Consider the following 12,148-nt stretch of genomic DNA (forward strand, 5'->3'; position numbering starts at 1 on the left):
TATTCATTGCATTGCTTTGTTAGTGTGAATATTTGTACAAATTATTTCCTTTGGTTGTTTAATGATTGTAAAATGTGCAAAGAAGAAGATTACTTACTCTATCTACAGTATTTCTACAACAAAAGCAAGTGTGTGATGATTTTGTTTTAATATGGTGTTGTTTCAAATTGAAGAAAACCAAAATAAAAATAACTCAAATACTTATTGTAACATTCTTGATGTAATTTTATTCATAGTGTCAATGGGCCAGATGTAATAAGCCTGAAAAGTGATAAATATCACTGTGATAAAGCACCAGCCAATCGGCTCCTAACTGTCATTTTTCAAACACAGCCTGTAATATGGCAGTTAGGAGCTGATTGGCTGGTGCTTTATCACAGTGATATTTATCACTTTTCAGGCTTAGTACATCTTCCCCAATATATCATTGGATAATATACTTCTTCCATTATCTGTGCTTGTGTCTGACAGTGCAAGTACAAGGTTTCTAGGCACCCTAAGCAAAGCTTCATATTACTGCTCCTAATTTCCCAATGCACTCCTTCAACCCATTTACATAAAACCACACTACAATGTTTACCAAAGTTATGACAACAGAGTGAGACATTTTTCATATGCACATCTTGTCTGTAAATGTATTACACTTTGCTGCAGAACCATTGCACCCAAAATGCCCATTCACCTTCATCTCCTTCAAAACAATTTACCAATTATCTTCCCACTCAGCATCCAGCACACACACTTCTCCCATCCAGCACACATTAACCTGTTCCTCTCCAAGAATCCATTAATCAATTCACTCTCCCAGCACGCATTAACACATGCATACATACTATCAGCGCCCAGTACCCTCCACCAGGATCCCTTTATCCATTAAACCACAAGGACTCGAGAATCCTTTAATCACTTCACCTACTCAGCACTCATTAACCAGGTCCTCTCTAAGAATCCATTTTACCACCCTGTCAGCACCTACTAATCAGTTCACACACTCAGCACTCATTAACACATTTGTCCACATTCTCTGCACCTCTTAACCTCTCTCCAGCAGCACCTATTAATCCATTCACCACAAGCACTCAATAACCCCCTCACAGCATAAATTACCCCCACTCCCACACAACATGTATTAATCTATTCATTCTCAGCACCTAATAACCCACATCTTAATGTACCTATTAATCTATTCACCCCCTGCACACATCAACCCCCCTCTCAGTACCCATTAACCTCCCTCTCACAGCATCTGTTAACCTCAATCACACTAAGAAGCCATTACAAAATTCCCTTACCCCATGGCTGCTGCTCATTCAGCTCCCTAATTTTCTTGTACAGCATGCGAGACAGAGCTTGCATAATTGGCTGTGTCAGAGTGATGGCGGGGGGAGGCAAGGAAAGGGGACTGGGTGCCCATGCTGCTGCCTGCTGCACCAGGCTAATGACACTGATGACCAGAAGAGGAGGAAGCAGCAGGTATAACTAACTATTAGCTGGTGCAGCTGCTGATGTGGCTGTCCCAGTAGTAAGAATAATAAAGATGTCAGAGACATCCTCAATTGATTTGTCTCATAGGCAGCCTTAGCACAATTTTTTTCATTTTTTTTACTTTTTCATACTTTATGATCCACGTGGACTATGAATGGTAATAGTAACTGGGCACAGCAAGGCACCTTGCCCGAAGCATGGCTACTGAAGCAAGCCATGGGAGGGGACACAGTGCACTAATTGGGGTTCCCGGTCACTTTTACGAAGAAAACGACACAAAAAAAAATATTCATGTTGACCTTTTTCCATGTTGACCTTTTCCATGTCAACCTGATGACCATGTTGACATTTTCTAGGTGTTGACCTAGTGCCTGTCAACCTAATGAGTGTCGACCTAAATAGGGTCGACCCAACAAGCACATTCCTTAATTTCAATGGCAACCAGTGGTGATGCGAATGCATGCAACATGCTGTAATGCATACACATCACAAGCTCACTACAGCACACTGCTATACACAGCAAAGCTGTAGTGGGACATATCTGTGTCATGCAAACTTTACTGTAACACATCTACTCCTCGCTAAAAAATATATCTATATATATCTATACTATTCATTTTTGTTAAGATCATCTAATTATCGTTAATGATATTTTAATTCAGACTATATATATATATATATATATATATATATATAGCAAAAGAAATCAGGTGGCACTCACAGACTTGTAGCTTTGTGAAAACAAACTTCACCCCGTGAAGATTTTTAATAAGAACAACAGGTAACGTTTCGGGGAAGTATCCCCTTCCTCAGACAGTTCAACAGTGCAAACACAAGTGAATAAATACTATACAATGACCCCACTTACCCCCACCATCACGACTCCCAGCTGCGCGGACCACGGCGTGTCTCGGCGTCCCCCGGCCCGCACTTCCAGCTTTGACGTCACCGCCCGACCGGAAGTGACTCGTTCAGGCTTCGCCGGTCACCGTGACAACGTGCTGGGAGTGCTGTGAATGTAAACAACACACGGCACAAATACATTACTGTTAGAAAAACTAACAATGTGTAAAAAAAAGACACACATCTCAAAAAGCGCTCACTTGGAGCTGGAGTGTGTCCATAAAAGCAATCATGTGTGTGATGATCCAATATAATACTTTAAGACCTAAAAATAAACATTAAAAACTTTTTAAACCTAGCTTACAACACGCAGTCTGACGCAAATGGACCTGATATGTATCCAACCCACCAGTGCAGCTGATTTTTAGGCTTAATCAAAATTCACTAGAGGTGGACGGGCATGGATGGCTCTACTTTTAAGGAAACAGTTATTCATAAGCAAAACGCTGTCCCTGCTATAAATGAGCAGTTCTAGTGCAGACTCCCCTACTCCATGACATGATGCTAATTAAACAATGTGGTTTGACTGCCCGGGGCATACAGCATCTAGGAGCTGGACTTTTGACAGGGACTTGGATGAGAAAAGTTTTTTTTATATATAAAAACCTTTTATTTTTTCTGTAACCTAGAGGAAGTTGATAAATCCTAAGGACTCATTTAACCCTCTAGGGGGAGCAATCCAGGCGAAAAATTCACCTGGATTCAAGCTGTAACAATTTTTTCCCCCTGTCACCCCCTCTTATGGACGCTGGGACATGATCAATGGCCCTATACCTCAGGCTGGCCAACGTGTGATGTTGTGTGGCAAAATGCCTGGCCACTGGTTGATCACTAGTCCCTGCTAGTAGGGCTGCCCGAATGGCAGACCTGTGTTGGCATTTAGTTTTGCCCACATAATAGAGCCCGCACGGGCACACTATTATGTAGACAACAAATCGGGAAGTGCAGGTGAGTGGCCACCTAATTTTCAGGCGTTGGCCCGTATGTGGGTGAGGGAAGGTCTCACCAACTATGAAGAAGGAACAAGTCGTGCATCCCAGGCATTTAAAACAACCATTTTTCTTGCTTAAAAAATGCCTGGGTGCACTCTTGGCTTCAAAACCCGTGATGTCGGTCTTGACCACTAAGTCTTTCAAGTTCTTGCCCCTAGCATAGCTCGCCATGAGTTTGCTGTTTTGAAAGCATTTTAAATCGGGGTCCGAGGTGACCATTTTCCACATATCCCTGACTTGCTTTACCAGAACAGAACTGTTGGAATTATACTCCGTCACCCATGGAATGATCTCCCTGGGCAGTGTTTTGTGACGCTGCTTGGCATGTTTCTGAAAATTGCACAGAGCTCTCTCTCATGCTTTTTTAAGTTCTGGTAATGCATACCCTCTCTCACTGAATTTCAGTATCATCTCCTCGAGTTGCACCTCCCGTGTGTTTGGGTCGGTATTATTCCTGCAGACCCTAAGCAGTTGGGAGTAGGGCAAACTGCGAATCATCGCTTTAGGGTGGGAGCTCTCTGCCCGGAGCAGGGTGTTTCTATCCGTGGGTTTTTTATATAGGGCTGTCACGACCCGCCCCTCTATCAACTGAATACAAACATCAAGATAGCAGATGTCTGATTTGCTAGCTGCCCATGTCAACTTGATGGGACTGTTAGAGTTGTTGTGTTTCGTGATGATCTCAATCAGTTTTTGTATATCATCATTCCACAAAATCAGGAGGTCGTCGATGTAGCAAAAATATAATAGGATTGTTCTTGAGATACTCACATCTACAAAGAACAAATCCCTCTCCACCTCCCACATAAAACAGTTGGCGAACGATGGGGCCACCGGGGACCCCATCGAGCAGCCAGTTAGTTGTTTGTAAAACTTCCCGTTAAACAAAAAGAAATTGTGTGTCAATGTGAAGGCTAGCAACTCAATAAAACAAAGCAATATCAGGACCCATATAAAGGCAATTGCCCGTGATCAGCCGTCTGACCGCCTCCAACCCAGCCTCGTGGGGGATACATGTATAGAGGCTGGTAGTTATTTCACTAGGGACTGGTCCTAACCCTGCTAATCTCTCTAATAGCATGTTGGTGTCCTTTAGATAGGAAAAAGTGGCTTGAATGCATGGCTGCAGAAACGTGTCAAGAAACACAGCCACTGGCTCGCACAGAGACCCCCGGGCGGAGATGATGGGTCTCCCCAGTGGTCTCTGTGCGTCCTTGTGGACCTTAGGAAGGGTGTAGAATAATGGGACCACTGGCCATTTTGTGGATAACTTATCACCAATTACCTGTGTTATCAACCCCTCATCAATTGCTCGCTTCAGCAGCGCATCAAGCTCCTGCTTGAAGACCGGTGTAGGGTCATGGTCAAGCCGGCAATATGTCTTACTATCGCTAAGTAATCTATCACATTCTGCAACATATGAGGACGTGTCCTGAATAACAACTGAGCCGCCTTTATCGGCGGCCCTAATGATGATATCAGTCCTCTGCTGTAGATTCTTAAGTGCTTGCCGTTCATCACTGGACAAATTATGCTTCACCACAGGTGCTCTAATTCCAGTAGCGCCATCCATTAATCTGTGAAAGGTTTTAAGGGTGGCGTTGTTTGACTGAGGGTCAAATCTGGAACGATTCCCTAGTTTGGAGATGCGACTAGGTAATGCTGGTTCAGACTTCATCATAGGGTGTTTAGAGAAGTGCTCTTTTATCTTTAGTGAGCGTGCCAATTTAAACGACTCCACCTTCCATTTAAATGGATCCACAAAGTTGGTGGGAATAAAAGTTAGTCCCTTACTGAGCAGTCGTTGTTAATTAAACAATGTGGTTTGACTGCCCGGGGCATACAGCATCTAGGAGCTGGACTTTTGACAGGGACTTAGATGAGAAAAGTTTTTTTTTATATATAAAAACCTTTTATTTTTTCTGTAACCTAGAGGAAGTTGATAAATCCTAAGGACTCATTTAACCCTCTAGGGGCTGAGCAATCCAGGCGAAAAATCCACCTGGATTCAAGCTGTAACAATTTTTTCCCCCTGTCACCCCCTCTTATGGACGCTGGGACATGATCAATGGCCCTATACCTCAGGCTGGCCAATGTGTGATGTTGTGTGGCAAAATGCCTGGTTGATCACTAGTCCCTGCTAGTAGGGCTGCCCGAATGGCAGACCTGTGTTGGGTTAGTCAGACCTTCTACAGCAGAGGACTGATATCATCATTAGGGCCGCCGATAAAGGCGGCTCAGTTGTTATTCAGGACACGTCCTCATATGTTGCAGAATGTGATAGATTACTTAGCGATAGTAAGACATATTACCGGCTTGACCATGACCCTACACCGGTCTTCAAGCAGGAGCTTGATGCGCTGCTGAAGCGAGCAGTTGATGAGGGGTTGATATCACAGGTAATTGGTGATAAGTTATCCACAAAATGGCCAGTGGTCCCATTATTCTACACCCTTCCTAAGATCCACAAGGACGCACAGAGACCACCGGGGAGACCCATCATCTCCGCCCGGGGGTCTCTGTGCGAGCCAGTGGCTGTGTTTCTTGACACGTTTCTGCAGCCATGCATTCAAGCCACTTTTTCCTATCTAAAGGACACCAACATGCTATTAGAGAGATTAGCAGGGTTAGGACCAGTCCCTAGTGAAACAACTATGGTGACGTTGGACGAGACCAGCCTCTATACATGTATCCCCCACGAGGCTGGGTTGGAGGCGGTCAGACGGCTGATCATGGGCAATAGCCTTTATACGGGTCCTGATATTGATTTGTTTATTGAGTTGCTAGCCTTCACATTGACACACAATTTCTTTTTGTTTAACGGGAAGTTTTACAAACAACTAACTGGCTGCTCAATGGGGTCCCCGGTGGCCCCATCGTTCGCCAACTGTTTTATGTGGGAGGTGGAGAGGGATTTGTTCTTTGTAGATGTGAGTATCTCAAGAACAATCCTATTATATTTTTGCTACATCGACGACCTCCTGATTTTGTGGAATGATGATATACAAAAACTGATTGAGATCATCATGAAACACAACAACTCTAACAGTCCCATCAAGTTGACATGGGCAGCTAGCAAATCAGACATCTGCTATCTTGATGTTTGTATTCAGTTGATAGAGGGGCGGGTCGTGACAGCCCTATATAAAAAACCCACGGATAGAAACACCCTGCTCCGGGCAGAGAGCTCCCACCCTAAAGCGATGATTCGCAGTTTGCCCTACTCCCAACTGCTTAGGGTCTGCAGGAATAATACCGACCCAAACACACGGGAGGTGCAACTCGAGGAGATGATACTGAAATTCAGTGAGAGAGGGTATGCATTACCAGAACTTAAAAAAGCATGAGAGAGAGCTCTGTGCAATTTTCAGAAACATGCCAAGCAGCGTCACAAAACACTGCCCAGGGAGATCATTCCATGGGTGACGGAGTACAATGCCAACAGTCCTGTTCTGGTAAAGCAAGTCAGGGATATGTGGAAAATGGTCACCTCGGACCCCGATTTAAAATGCTTTCAAAACAGCAAACTCATGGCGAGCTATGCTAGGGGCAAGAACTTGAAAGACTTAGTGGTCAAGACCGACATCACGGGTTTTGAAGCCAAGAGTGCACCCAGGCATTTTTTAAGCAAGAAAAATGGTTGTTTTAAATGCCTGGGATGCACGACTTGTTCCTTCTTCATAGTTGGTGAGACCTTCCCTCACCCACATACGGGCCAACACCTGAAAATTAGGTGGCCACTCACCTGCACTTCCCGATTTGTTGTCTACATAATAGTGTGCCCGTGCGGGCTCTATTATGTGGGCAAAACTGAATGCCAATTTAAGGTCCGACTAACCCAACACAGGTCTGCCATTCCGGCAGCCCTACTAGCAGGGACTAGTGATCAACCAGGCATTTTGCCACACAACATCACACGTTGGCCAGCCTGAGGTATAGGGCCATTGATCATGTCCCAGCGTCCATAAGAGGGGATGACAGGGGAAAAAAATTGTTACAGCTTGAATCCAGGTGGATTTTTCGCCTGGATTGCTCAGCCCCTAGAGGGTTAAATGAGTCCTTAGGATTTATCAACTTCCTCTAGGTTACAGAAAAAATAAAAGGTTTTTATATATAAAAAAAACTTTTCTCATCCAAGTCCCTGTCAAAAGTCCAGCTCCTAGATGCTGTATGCCCCGGGCAGTCAAACCACATTGTTTAATTAGCATCATGTCATGGAGTAGGGGAGTCTGCACTAGGGATGAGCGGGTTCGGTTCCTCGGAATCCGAACCCGCCCGAACTTCATGTTTTTTTACACGGGGCCGAGCGACTCGGATCTTCCCGCCTTGCTCGGTTAACTCGAGCGCGCCCGAACGTCATCATCCCGCTGTCGGATTCTCGCGAGGCTCTGATTCTATCGCGAGACTCGGATTCTATATAAGGAGCCGCGCGTCGCCGCCATTTTCACACGTGCATTGAGATTCATAGGGAGAGGACGTGGCTGGCGTCCTCTCCGTTTATAGAGAAGAGAGTGAGACAGTAGAGAGAGACACAGTAGTAATTTTGGGGAGCATTAGGAGGAGTACTAGTTACTTGCTGAAGTGATAGATAGTGTGACTGTATATTATCTGACTTGTGGGGGAGACACTGACAGTGGGGAGCAGTTAGAGTCTGAGAGCAGGACTCAGGAGTACATATAACGTACAGTGCACACTTTTGCTGCCAGAGTGCCACACTGCCATTGTGACCACACTGACCACCAGTATAATATATATTCTGATTGTCTGCTTAGGAGTACTACTTGCAAGTTGCTGACAGTGTGACCAGTGACCAGACCACCAGTCACCACCAATTTAATATATATATATATATATATATATAATTGTATATAATATATATATAATATTGTATACCACCTACCCGTGGTTTTTTTTTTCTTTCTTCTTTATACATACTACTATAGTAGCTTACTGTAGCAGTCTGCGGTGCTGCTGAGCTGACTGTGTCCAGCAGGTCCGTCATCAGTCATTACATAATAAATATATATACCTGTCCGGCTGCAGTACTAGTGATATTATATATATATATATTGATTTCATCTCATTATCATCCAGTCTATATTAGCAGCAGACACAGTACGGTAGTCCACGGCTGTAGCTACCTCTGTGTCGGCAGTCGCTCGTCCATCCATAATTGTATACCACCTACCCGTGGTTTTTTTTTTCTTTCTTCTTTATACATACTACTATAGTAGCTTACTGTAGCAGTCTGCGGTGCTGCTGAGCTGACAGTGTCCAGCAGGTCCGTCATCAGTCATTACATAATAAATATATATACCTGTCCGGCTGCAGTACTAGTGATATTATATATATATATATATATATATATATATTGATTTCATCTCATTATCATCCAGTCTATATTAGCAGCAGACACAGTACGGTAGTCCACAGCTGTAGCTACCTCTGTGTCGGCAGTCGCTCGTCCATCCATAATTGTATACCACCTACCCGTGTTTTTTTTTTTTTCTTTCTTCTTTATACATACTACTATAGTAGCTTACTGTAGCAGTCTGCGGTGCTGCTGAGCTGACTGTGTCCAGCAGGTCCGTCATCAGTCATTACATAATAAATATATATACCTGTCCGGCTGCAGTACTAGTGATATTATATATATATATATATTGATTTCATCTCATTATCATCCAGTCTATATTAGCAGCAGACACAGTACGGTAGTCCACGGCTGTAGCTACCTCTGTGTCAGCAGTCGCTCGTCCATCCATAATTGTATACCACCTACCCGTGGTTTTTTTTTCTTCTTTCTTCTTTATACATACTACTATAGTAGCTTACTGTAGCAGTCTGCGGTGCTGCTGAGCTGACAGTGTCCAGCAGGTCCTTCATCAGTCATTACATAATAAATATATATACCTGTCCGGCTGCAGTACTAGTGATATTATATATATATATATTGATTTCATCTCATTATCATCCAGTCTATATTAGCAGCAGACACAGTACGGTAGTCCACGGCTGTAGCTACCTCTGTGTCGGCAGTCGCTCGTCCATCCATGATTGTATACCACCTACCCGTGGTTTTTTTTTTTTTTCTTCTTTATACATACTACTATAGTAGCTTACTGTAGCAGTCTGCGGTGCTGCTGAGCTGACAGTGTCCAGCAGGTCCGTCATCAGTCATTACATAATAAATATATATACCTGTCCGGCTGCAGTACTAGTGATATTATATATATATATATATATATATTAATTTCATCTCCTTATCATCCAGTCTATATTAGCAGCAGACACAGTACGGTAGTCCACGGCTGTAGCTACCTCTGTGTCGGCAGTCGCTTGTCCATCCATAATTGTATACCACCTACCCGTGTTTTTTTTTTTTTTTCTTTCTTCTTTATACATACTACTATAGTAGCTTACTGTAGCAGTCTGCGGTGCTGCTGAGCTGACAGTGTCCAGCAGGTCCGTCATCAGTCATTACATAATAAATATATATACCTGTCCGGCTGCAGTACTAGTGATATTATATATATATATATATATATATATATTAATTTCATCTCCTTATCATCCAGTCTATATTAGCAGCAGACACAGTACGGTAGTCCACGGCTGTAGCTACCTCTGTGTCGGCAGTCGCTCGTCCATCCATAATTGTATACCACCTACCCGTGGTTTTTTTTTTCTTTCTTCTTTATACATACTACTATAGTAGCTTACTGTAGCAGTCTGCGGTGCTGCTGAGCTGACAGTGTCCAGCAGGTCCGTCTTCAGTCATTACATAATAAATATATATACCTGTCCGGCTCCAGTACTAGTGATATTATATATATATATATATATATTAATTTCATCTCCTTATCATCCAGTCTATTTTAGCAGCAGACACAGTACAGTAGTCCACGGCTGTAGCTACCTCTGTGTCGGCAGTCGCTCGTCCATCCATAAGTATACTAGTATCCATCCATCTCCATTGTTTACCTGAGGTGCCTTTTAGTTGTGCCTATTAAAATATGGAGAACAAAAATGTTGAGGTTCCAAAATTAGGTAAAGATCAAGATCCACTTCCACCTCGTGCTGAAGCTGCTGCCACTAGTCATGGCCGAGACGATGAAATGCCAGCAACATCGTCTGCCAAGGCCGATGCCCAATGTCATAGTACAGAGCATGTAAAATCCAAAACACCAAATATCAGTAAAAAAAGGACTCCAAAATCTAAAATAAAATTGTCGGAGGAGAAGCGTAAACTTGCCAATATGCCATTTACCACACGGAGTGGCAAAGAACGGCTGAGGCCCTGGCCTATGTTCATGGCTAGTGGTTCAGCTTCACATGAGGATGGAAGCACTCAGCCTCTCGCTAGAAAACTGAAAAGACTCAAGCTGGCAAAAGCACCGCAAAGAACTGTGCGTTCTTCGAAATCCCAAATCCACAAGGAGAGTCCAATTGTGTCGGTTGCGATGCCTGACCTTCCCAACACTGGACGTGAAGAGCATGCGCCTTCCACCATTTGCACGCCCCCTGCAAGTGCTGGAAGGAGCACCCGCAGTCCAGTTCCTGATAGTCAGATTGAAGATGTCAGTGTTGAAGTACACCAGGATGAGGAGGATATGGGTGTTGCTGGCGCTGGGGAGGAAATTGACAAGGAGGATTCTGATGGTGAGGTGGTTTGTTTAAGTCAGGCACCCGGGGAGACACCTGTTGTCCGTGGGAGGAATAGGGCCGTTGACATGCCTGGTGAAAATACCAAAAAAATCAGCTCTTCGGTGTGGAAGTATTTCACCAGAAATGCGGACAACATTTGTCAAGCCGTGTGTTGCCTTTGTCAAGCTGTAATAAGTAGGGGTAAGGACGTTAACCACCTCGGAACATCCTCCCTTATACGTCACCTGCAGCGCATTCATAATAAGTCAGTGACAAGTTCAAAAACTTTGGGCGACAGCGGAAGCAGTCCACTGACCAGTAAATCCCTTCCTCTTGTAACCAAGCTCACGCAAACCACCCCACCAACTCCCTCAGTGTCAATTTCCTCCTTCCCCAGGAATGCCAATAGTCCTGCATGCCATGTCACTGGCAATTCTGACGAGTCCTCTCCTGCCTGGGATTCCTCCGATGCATCCTTGCGTGTAACGCCTACTGCTGCTGGCGCTGCTGTTGTTGCTGCTGGGAGTCGATGGTCATCCCAGAGGGGAAGTCGTAAGCCCACTTTTACTACTTCCACCAAGCAATTGACTGTCCAACAGTCCTTTGCGAGGAAGATGAAATATCACAGCAGTCATCCTGTTGCAAAGCGGATAACTGAGGCCTTGACAACTATGTTGGTGTTAGACGTGCGTCCGGTATCCGCCGTTAGTTCACAGGGAACTAGACAATTTCTTGAGGCAGTGTGCCCCCGTTACCAAATACCATCTAGGTTCCACTTCTCTAGGCAGGCGATACCGAGAATGTACACGGACGTCAGAAAAAGACTCACCAGTGTCCTAAAAAATGCAGTTGTACCCAATGTCCACTTTACCACGGACATGTGGACAAGTGGAGCAGGGCAGGGTCAGGACTATATGACTGTGACAGCCCACTGGGTAGATGTATGGACTCCCGCCGCAAGAACAGCAGCGGCGGCACCAGTAGCAGCATCTCGCAAACGCCAACTCTTTCCTAGGCAGGCTACGCTTTGTATCACCGGTTTCCAGAATACGCACACAGCTGAAAACCTCTTACGGCAACTGAGGAAGATCATCGCGGAATGGCTTACCCCAATTGGACTC

Source organism: Pseudophryne corroboree, chromosome 6, assembly GCF_028390025.1.
Source record: "Pseudophryne corroboree isolate aPseCor3 chromosome 6, aPseCor3.hap2, whole genome shotgun sequence".
Lineage (NCBI taxonomy): Eukaryota > Metazoa > Chordata > Amphibia > Anura > Myobatrachidae > Pseudophryne > Pseudophryne corroboree.